Raw genomic sequence first — 9,471 nt, 5'->3', positions numbered from 1 at the left:
GCTAAATATTAGAAAAAAAATATGCACACAACGCACACGAACCCCTTTCGTCAGGATATGACTACTCTTCTCCACCGCTACCCGATGAACGGGGATAGCGAAGCGTGACCGGAATATATATATATATATATATATATATATATATATATATATATATATACATACATATATACATATATATATATAATACATATATATTATATATCTTATATATATATTATATATGATATATATATACATATATATGTATATATATATATATATATATATATATATATATATATATATATATCTATTACATATATATACATATACATATATATATATATATATGAATATATATATATATTTATATAAATATATATATATATATATATATATATATATATATATATATATATATATATATCTTATAGCCAGTCACTGAAACAGATACTTTAAGGGGAGATATCTAAACTGGCTCCGTCAATCACTTAATAAATAATATTAAAGATTATTTACCTTTATGTACGGAGGGTGGGAGGTGGCTTCAGCAGGGGATCACGAACACAGTTAACCCAACGAAAATGGAGGTTACGGAACTGACTAATTTTATACAGTTAGAAAATATCTCTCTCACAACGATCCTCCCACTTTTAACCTTCTCGAGGTGTTATTGCAACATTAACTTACAGAAGAATCAAAGGATTTCGATCATGTGAGGAACAAAGAGTTTGACAGTGTATTACTGGCTTTGTTAACTATCTTTTCAAATCGTGAGATTTTCTTTTTCCCTCAGCTGTTTTCATTTAATTTATCCTGTGTCATTTTAGGGGAGAATTGGTCATTACTGCGTGATAATATCAAGGTTATGTTTACGAGTTGATTTTATAGAATTGTTGTAATAAATTATTATTTGTGAATATTTCCATTAGTAAATTTAATGTTAAAGTTAGGAATAGAGTGAATTTTCAGATTGATTTTTATTGCACTTTCCTAGTAGCATCCCAACAGCAATATAGTTCATGACAAGAAACTGATGCACGATAAACTCGTGCGAGAAAAATAAAGTTCAGTACTGTTATTCTCTTTGTTTACCCCAAATTTCCTCGTAATCATTGTCTAACTGCCCCGTGAAGTTCTTTTCATCCTATAAAGGGAACATTGAAATTACCCTCTTTTGCGACGTCACGCGTTTCCTTCAAGGAGGTGAATCAATTTATGGCAAACAAACCCTGTAAACATGAGGAATATGAGTAAGAACAGACACACACAAACACACACACACACACACTCTCTCTCTCTCTCTCTCTCATATATATATTTATATATAATCAACAAAATCAAATGCAGACGTTTCTAGTAGTGTCTTGGTGTTGGCCATTTTCCTCACCACACTAGTCACTGCAGCTTGGTGATAGTGAGTGACTTTAGTCTGAATTCCCACAGGAAATCAACCTGACTAGTACATCTTTGCTGTTCATGGCGATACACAAACCTTTCACATATTACCGTATCCCCACTCAGAATGGGATATATATATATATATATATATATATATATATATATATATATATATATATATATGTATATATATATACATATATATATATATATATATATATATATATATATATATGTGTGTGTGTGTGTGTGTGTATGTGTGTGTTGACCAATAATTCAAAGAATAAGTAAAGGCAAGAAAGAAAAAGGTTCAGTATCCTCTACTCTTAGGAATTTTTTAGTGGAATTATGACTTAATAGAAGTCTACTCTGCCACTGGCTAGTATGATAATCATATTATAATGTCCCAGTTATCTATGGCTTTTACTTAAAGCTTGCTGTAAGTGGACGACCTTAAGATGCCACTCATATCTCGCTTAAAGCTGACGACTTTGTGCTGTAAGTCAGAGCTTACTTCAAAGTGACGAAATTGCGCTTTAACTAAGAGCTTACATTAAACTGATGACTTTGACTTATAACTCAGAGAGCTTTCTTCAGGCTGATGACTTTGCGCTGTAGCTCAAAGCTTACTTCAAGTTGATGACTTTGCGCTGTAGCTCAAAGCTTACTTCAAGCTGATGACTTTGCGCTGTAGCTCAAAGCTTACTTCAAGCTGACGACTTTTCGTTGTAGCTCAGAGATTACTTTAAGCAGACGACTTTAACTGTTCAATCAAAGCTAGGTCTAAACTCGTCACCTTCATGGATCACGTAATGCTTGCTCTAAGCTGCAGTTTTCCAGCTGTAACTCAAAGCTTCGTTAAGCTGACAACTTGAAGGTCTCAATTGAGCTTCGTGGAACTTCGACTCGATGACTACTCAGGAAGCTTTGGTTCCTGCCAATTTTGTGTTAGAATGTTGATGACCTCGCTTGGCGATGAAAGTTCCGGTCCACAGGTCACAGAGGCCACGTGATGGAAGGGGCATTTGTCACTAAGGGTGAGTCATTTGAGAGTTTTCTGGTCTTCCTATGATTTGACTGCCTCGTAAGGTCACGTAAGATAGGAAGTTATGTCTCTCATTACCAATTTTTAATGGGTTGGTCCCACAGCTAAAATATTAAACAGTTGATTAAATGCACGAAAAGATAAATAAATAAATAGAGAGATGAATAAATAGGTAAATTAATAATTAGATGAATAAGTAAATAGGAATATCAATAATTAGATATAAAATAATTTATGTTTCCCCGAAAATGTTACAGTCTGAATCAAATTTGGAGGTGCTGGGAAATTGAATGATTTTTGTTTGCATCAATATTAATTTTCATTATTATTATTATTATTATTATTATTATTATTATTATTATTATTATTATTATTATTATTATTATTATTGTGTTTTTTGCTAACTTTTTTTCAACTCACATTTTATGATAACCTACATCTTAGGCCATCTCAAGAACATAGCAACCACCCTCAAATCGGGGCCGTTTTCACATAGGGGGCCAAAACCTCCCGTTTCACATTGCGCTTAACTCCTCCTCACATAAATCTACATTAGGCCTTATATTGACTGGCAAAAATATTCAGACTTTCATGAAATTTTGCAAGAACTATTGTAATATATCAAGAAACAAACGTAAAAATAAAAAAATTATACATTCTGAAATTAATACAAAATGTACACAGATAAACCGAAAAAATCTGTTTTTATGATAATTTTCTTTGGAAACGATGTCCTCCCCGGGAAAAAATGAATCTATAGGTAAATGCTTTATGCAACAACTTTCATATTATATAAGACTTATTTTGAGTCAATATTCACAGTTGTATAGGTAGCATACAGCAGGGTTAACCCTGGCATACAGAACGCACGCTGGTAAATAACGCACACGTTTTCACAAACTTAAGAAAATATGAATTGATAAATGTCCACAGTCCACTATCCATGATTTGGCCTAATTGCATACTGCTTGTATCAAATGTACTCATTTAAGCTAAAGTGAGTCATACTAAGCTAAATATTTACTATGTCAGTATAAGTGAAAGGCTGATTTTACCTTCAAACAAAATTTTTTGTTTGTAAAACTAAGAATTGTAGATTTCTTTGAATAAAAAATTCACAACAAAGCATGTGATCGATCACTGTCTGATTCATCCTCTTCATCATCGTCATCATCAAATTCATAATGACCATGTTCATCACTTATATTGAAATCATCACACATTGCTTCGTCTCCTTCCTCATCTACTAATACGCTCAAGTTGATTTCTATCTGAATTTATGTGAAAACCAAACTCCTGAGGAAATGGTAATTTGGGATATTGCTCATGAGGTCTACTCCAGATGCACACTTGGTAATAAACCCTCTTCACATGCTGCACAAGAACTTTTTAGCATGGGGAAAATTTTGGAAAGATCAAAAGTGACTGCTGGCCGTATACTCGTAACTATGGTTGATCCATTCAGTTTCTTGGCCTTTATTTCTCGGGCTTCATTAACTTTATTCTGCAACCAAACCCATACAAATAGAATGTTAATTATTCAATTCATCTCATTACAATCACGTCATCATGAACCCATTGCTTCCCTACTTCAGCAAAAATATTAATGGACTTTAAATTTTGGCTCAAGAGTTTGATTTCTCGTATCTTTCCACTGCCTTTGAATGCTGAAGTACAATCTTCACCAATGCAGGCATGACGAAACATAAGGGCTGTAATGTGGTCTTGAGAATAATTTTCTGCTAATTAATGATGATGAGTCATTCGCCCATATTTAGGACGATGGTGACTGTGAAAGATTTAGCATACCTAGGCCATATAAATAGCGTTGGTAAACCTTTTCTAATACTATTAAAACTAACATGTTCTCACTTTTAATTAACACAAACATCAAGCAATATTGTACTGGGTCTATAAACAGCAAGGAATTCTCCTTGAAGGTTATTTGATAAGAAGCTGAACATTCGTTCTATGTATTCATCTATTTTCATAAATTCTATATTTGTTTCATTTTAAAGAATGCTAAAAAATTCAAAATTTTCATAGGCAATAAAGACTTATGACACCTGTGGACTAAAATATTAACCTTTCAGTTACAGTTGTCGATGTAATGAAATATGCGGAATATCACGAGGTAAGAAGCCTAATAATACTGCTCTCTCGCAATCTGTAAGTCAGGAGTTCGAGCCCTGCTCTAGCACGATATTTTCTAATAGTGTCTGCAACCTCACCGTCCTGGTGAGCTAGAGATGGAAGGGGGCCTCTGTGTGTACCTACTGAGTCATCAGCACCCATTACCTGGCCCTCCCTGGTTGTATCTTTAGTGGAGAAGGGTCTTAGGCGTTGATCATATTGTTTATATGGATGGTCTCTGAGATATTGTCCTATACCTTCATAGTGTAATTGACAATAGCCACAGAAAAGATACAGTTACAACATTAGATTCAGGTAAGAATACTAGGCCTATAGGAATTGAGGTTGATAATCCTAGGGTTTTGCATTGTTCTAGCGTTTGAAGATTATTTATGTACAGAACTGAAAAGAAAACTAAATTGATTTTCAGAAGGTTTTATGTACTGCAAAAAAGTATAAAAAATATGTCAGTTAGTTTCACGAGGTTTGGATATATACTAAAGGAAGGAACAAGAGAGATTATCATATTATCATAATTATTGAAGATTGAGAACTCTTCAGTTTTAAATTAGGCTCTCTAAAGTAATATGCAAAGACTCAGCATCTTAAGACGTACAATAAGCTATACAGTGGGTAGGTCAAGTGCATCTCAATACAGGTATAGTATTTTGAACTTGTACATTTTGATCCAAAAAATACCAGCTGAGTTTATTGGTACTTAATGCAGGTTGCAGCTTTATAAAAGAAACATTTCATTTATCTTTTCATAAATTTACCATTATTCAAACTTTCTTTATCGATCGACTTCATCTCCTTATTTGTAAGGGACTTGGTGCTTCACAGAAGATATGAAATTAGTTTTCATATTGAATATCACAATTGGATTTATTATTATTGAGTGGAAGTCTTGACTTATTCCATGGATGCTTCTCTCTCTCTCTCTCTCTCTCTCTCTCTCTCTCTCTCTCTCTCTCTCTCTCTCTCTCTCTCTCTCTCTCAGGATTTTCATTTTTGGAAGAGTGAGTTATGAAAGTTATAGCCATTGAATCTATCAGAAAAGCTCCTTAAAAGAAGTTATCAACCAAAAATTTTTCTCCTGACTCTATCAGACTGATGGTAATCATTTACATTTTGGTCGATTGGTGTAACCCGTTATCCTAGCAATCGCTGGTCTTTGGTTGTGCCTTCGATGGAGTCAACCCACCCATTTGTACTCATGTATGGAAAAGAAATCGTACTCAGTGTTACAGTGGTAATTTTTACATGTTATGAATATATTATTGTTAAATTTCATGTTTCCTTACATTCCTCCACATTGGTGCTGTGTGGTCTAAAATGTATGAGGTCCATAAGGAAGAAAAACTCTTCAAATGGAATGCTTTTGTCTCTCGGTTTTTCTTGCAGGTTAGAAGTTTTTAAACATTATCCTCTATCTACTGACTTCGCTAGCGGAAATTAATGATTGAAGTGACTTTTTTCCTTTTTGTTTATCTTCTAAGCTGCCAATAAATATTTGTCTCAGGTTCAAACGTACTCAATGAAGAAAAAACTAAAAGAATCCTAATGCTTACAATTTTAGGCGAATTATCATAGGGGGTACCAATTCCCATACCATAAAAGCAAATTAAGTCAAGAAAATATGTTACAGAAATTAGTTTTTAGCAAGAATAAAGTTATATATTTTAAGTGGATAATTTTTAATCCATGGATATAGTCACATACTTACCATTTACTTGTTCATAATAACATTGGCCATCAATATTTATATTGAACATTCTGGAACCCTTTGGCGTTAACTCGTCATTCCTCAGTATTACCAGAATTAAGGTTGGAAATTTAGTTTAAAAAATGTCAAATAACGTTCAAAATCCGTCTTTAATGAACTTTTGAATTTCAAGAATGTAGATTTATTATCAGAATGTGTAAATATGTTTTCATGAATTTTTTTAATAGTTTTATTAGAGTAGTATACAATAGTTTTTTCACTAACTGACTCCTTACTTCCACCAATGCCCCCGCCTACCAATTATTCGTTTAACAATTCATTTTGGCAATTGATGAATCCAGATTAATCACAATCATAAAACTATCATCAGGTTTTTAAATTATCAGGTGCACATCATATCATATTGTCATATGTATAAAAAAATGCTACATTCAAAGTAGGCGGTTACTTGTTCATCAGGATAGCCACCTTAACGAAATGCGAGCAAATATGCTAAGAAAGATAGAATAGTAATTCTTACGATACTTATCCAAATTAAAACCAAATTTACCACTAAGTATAATCTTACTTTAATCATACCCGAAATACTGACAATATCTTGCGCAATAATAAGTTATATATTTACGATACTGTTGGCTGCTCTGGTTCGCTTCCTCGGGAATATTCATCCATGATGACTTCATATCATAAACTTACCATACTTCTAAATCACATTGAATTAACGTAAACTCGTGTAAAGGAAATAGGAAATTTAAAGTAGTTGCGCAGTTTGCTTCTTGTTGATAAAAAAATCGTTATAATATGGTGTCGTCTGATGAGTGTTCGTTTAAGACAGAAATTTTGTGAATAATTGTAAGTCTTGATAATATCCTTTATTATGGCATTATCTTTATACAAATATCTAAAAGCTATATATATTTAGGTGATTTAGACTTACACCAATTGATTTTACATTGTAAATAATCTGGCCGTATAAAAACTAAAAGAATCTAATGTTTACATCGCTGTCCGTTGAGTATTAGGGGCTGCAAACCTTTTGATTTTGAAGGCACAGATACTTAACTAGATATTTTCATTCACGAGGTTTTTTTTAGTAAGATAATGAAATAGTACTCCAAACTTTTATATATTTCTTATGGTATTAGATTCAAATAACTGTTTCATTTATCACTATGAAATATTATACCCCATTTAAACGTTGGCAATTCTGGACCCCGCCCACTGTACTAATCCAACTTTACCAGAACTAAAGCCTGGAAATTCCTTCTAAACGTTCTAGTTTTCCCAATATTTTCTTAAATTAACATTTATATATTGACAGTTCATTATAATCTATCAGATTGATCCCCTCACAAATGTACGAGACGTTTATTATGCATTTTCAAAGAAAAAATACAATAGCTTTTTCATTATTTCACAAAATTTTCCAATAGATGGCCTCAGTGAGGGTTTTTTGAGAATAAAATACTAGAAAAATCTGGTTTTGAGGAACGTTTGGGGGCGTTGCTCCTTGTCTCCATAGCCAATAGGAACACACCACTTGAGCGAACTGTTAGTTAATAGTTGTTTGCTCATTCAATTATCTAAAAGAGCAAAAGGTTAATTCTTGAAATACCAATACAAAGTAAATACTGTATGTATATCATAATGAAAAATAAAAGATGAAATAAAAAATGTATTTGAATCTAATACAGTATTTGAATAATTATGCTTAGGATATATAAATATGATAGTATTCAAATATTGATATTTGTTACTATAAAAAAACGATGTAAATCAACACGAGATTCCTTGTACATTTTCAGAGAATTTGAAATTCAGAAGGAATTTCATGAAACTCAAGTTTTTTTTCTTTTTCTTTAATTAATTTCGGTTTGATTTTAGTAATAAACATATAAGATTTGATTAGTAAACAAAATACATTAGTATTGATATATTGTACATCACAAATATTGCACAATATAAGAAATAATGTGAAAAACTTGTCTACACGTTCATTTTGATAATAAGGAAGAAATCTTCTTTAAAATATGTGAAGTTCATATCAACAAAGTCAATAAGATTAGGTTTCCTTTTTTCGTTAGCTAGGGTTTTATATATATATATATATATATATATATATATATATATATATATATATATATATATATATATATATATATATATATATATATATATATCATTATCATTACTTGCTAAGCTACAACCCTAGTTGGAAAAGCAGGATGCTATAAGCTCAGGGTCCCCAACAGGGAAAATAGCCCAGTGAGGAAAGGTAACAAGGAAAAATAAAACATTTTAAGACCAGTTTCAACATTGAAATAAATATCTCCTTTATAAATTATAAAAACTTTAACCAAAGAGGAGAAAGAGAAATAAGATAAAATAGAGTGCCCGCGTGTACCCTCAAGCAAAACAAATCTAACCCAAGACAGTGGAAGACCATGGCACAGAGGCTTTGGCTCTACCCGAGACTATAGAACAATGGTTTGATTTTGGAGTGTCCTTCTAGAAGAGCTGCTTACCATAACTAAAGAGTCTCTTCTACCCTTGCCTAGAGGAAAGTGGCCTCCGAGCAATGAGTGCAGTAACCACTTGAGTGAAGAAGAATTGTTTTTCGTCCTCTGTAGGACATGGGTTTCAGACGTGTTGTTTCATCAGTGGAATTTGGTCAGTTTTCATATCGATACTTGGCAGTGCGGATTGGTGATAGTGGGAGATTTTTATCTGATCTCTCACAGTAAACCAACCTAGTATGGGGTTGCCCTGACTACTAGAGCTTTGCTGATCATGGTGATACGTAAATACTTTCTCAATACGTTAAGGTATCCGTACTCTAAAAGGAATATATATCCATATCCTTTCTGGGCGGGATACCTTAACGTGGTCAAAAGGTTTGCGTATCTCAATGATCAGCAAAGCTGTACTAGTAAGGGCCACCCATACTTGTGAAATAGAAACGGCTGCATTTGTTGCTTTTGTTGCGCACACACACACACACACACACACACACACACACATATATATATATATATATATATATATATATATATATATATATATATATAAAAAAACGTGTGAATCTTTGTCCAGCCAGTAGCTGTTATCATACATGAATTTCCCCTGGATATACATTCCCAAAGGTAGAATTCTATATTAAATGCCATTGTGGTTTATATATATA

The sequence above is a fragment of the Palaemon carinicauda genome, chromosome 3 (assembly GCF_036898095.1).
Source record: "Palaemon carinicauda isolate YSFRI2023 chromosome 3, ASM3689809v2, whole genome shotgun sequence".
NCBI classification, from domain to species: Eukaryota; Metazoa; Arthropoda; class Malacostraca; order Decapoda; family Palaemonidae; genus Palaemon; species Palaemon carinicauda.
The sequence above is the reverse complement of the archived record's forward strand: the minus strand, read 5'-3'. Positions refer to the sequence as shown.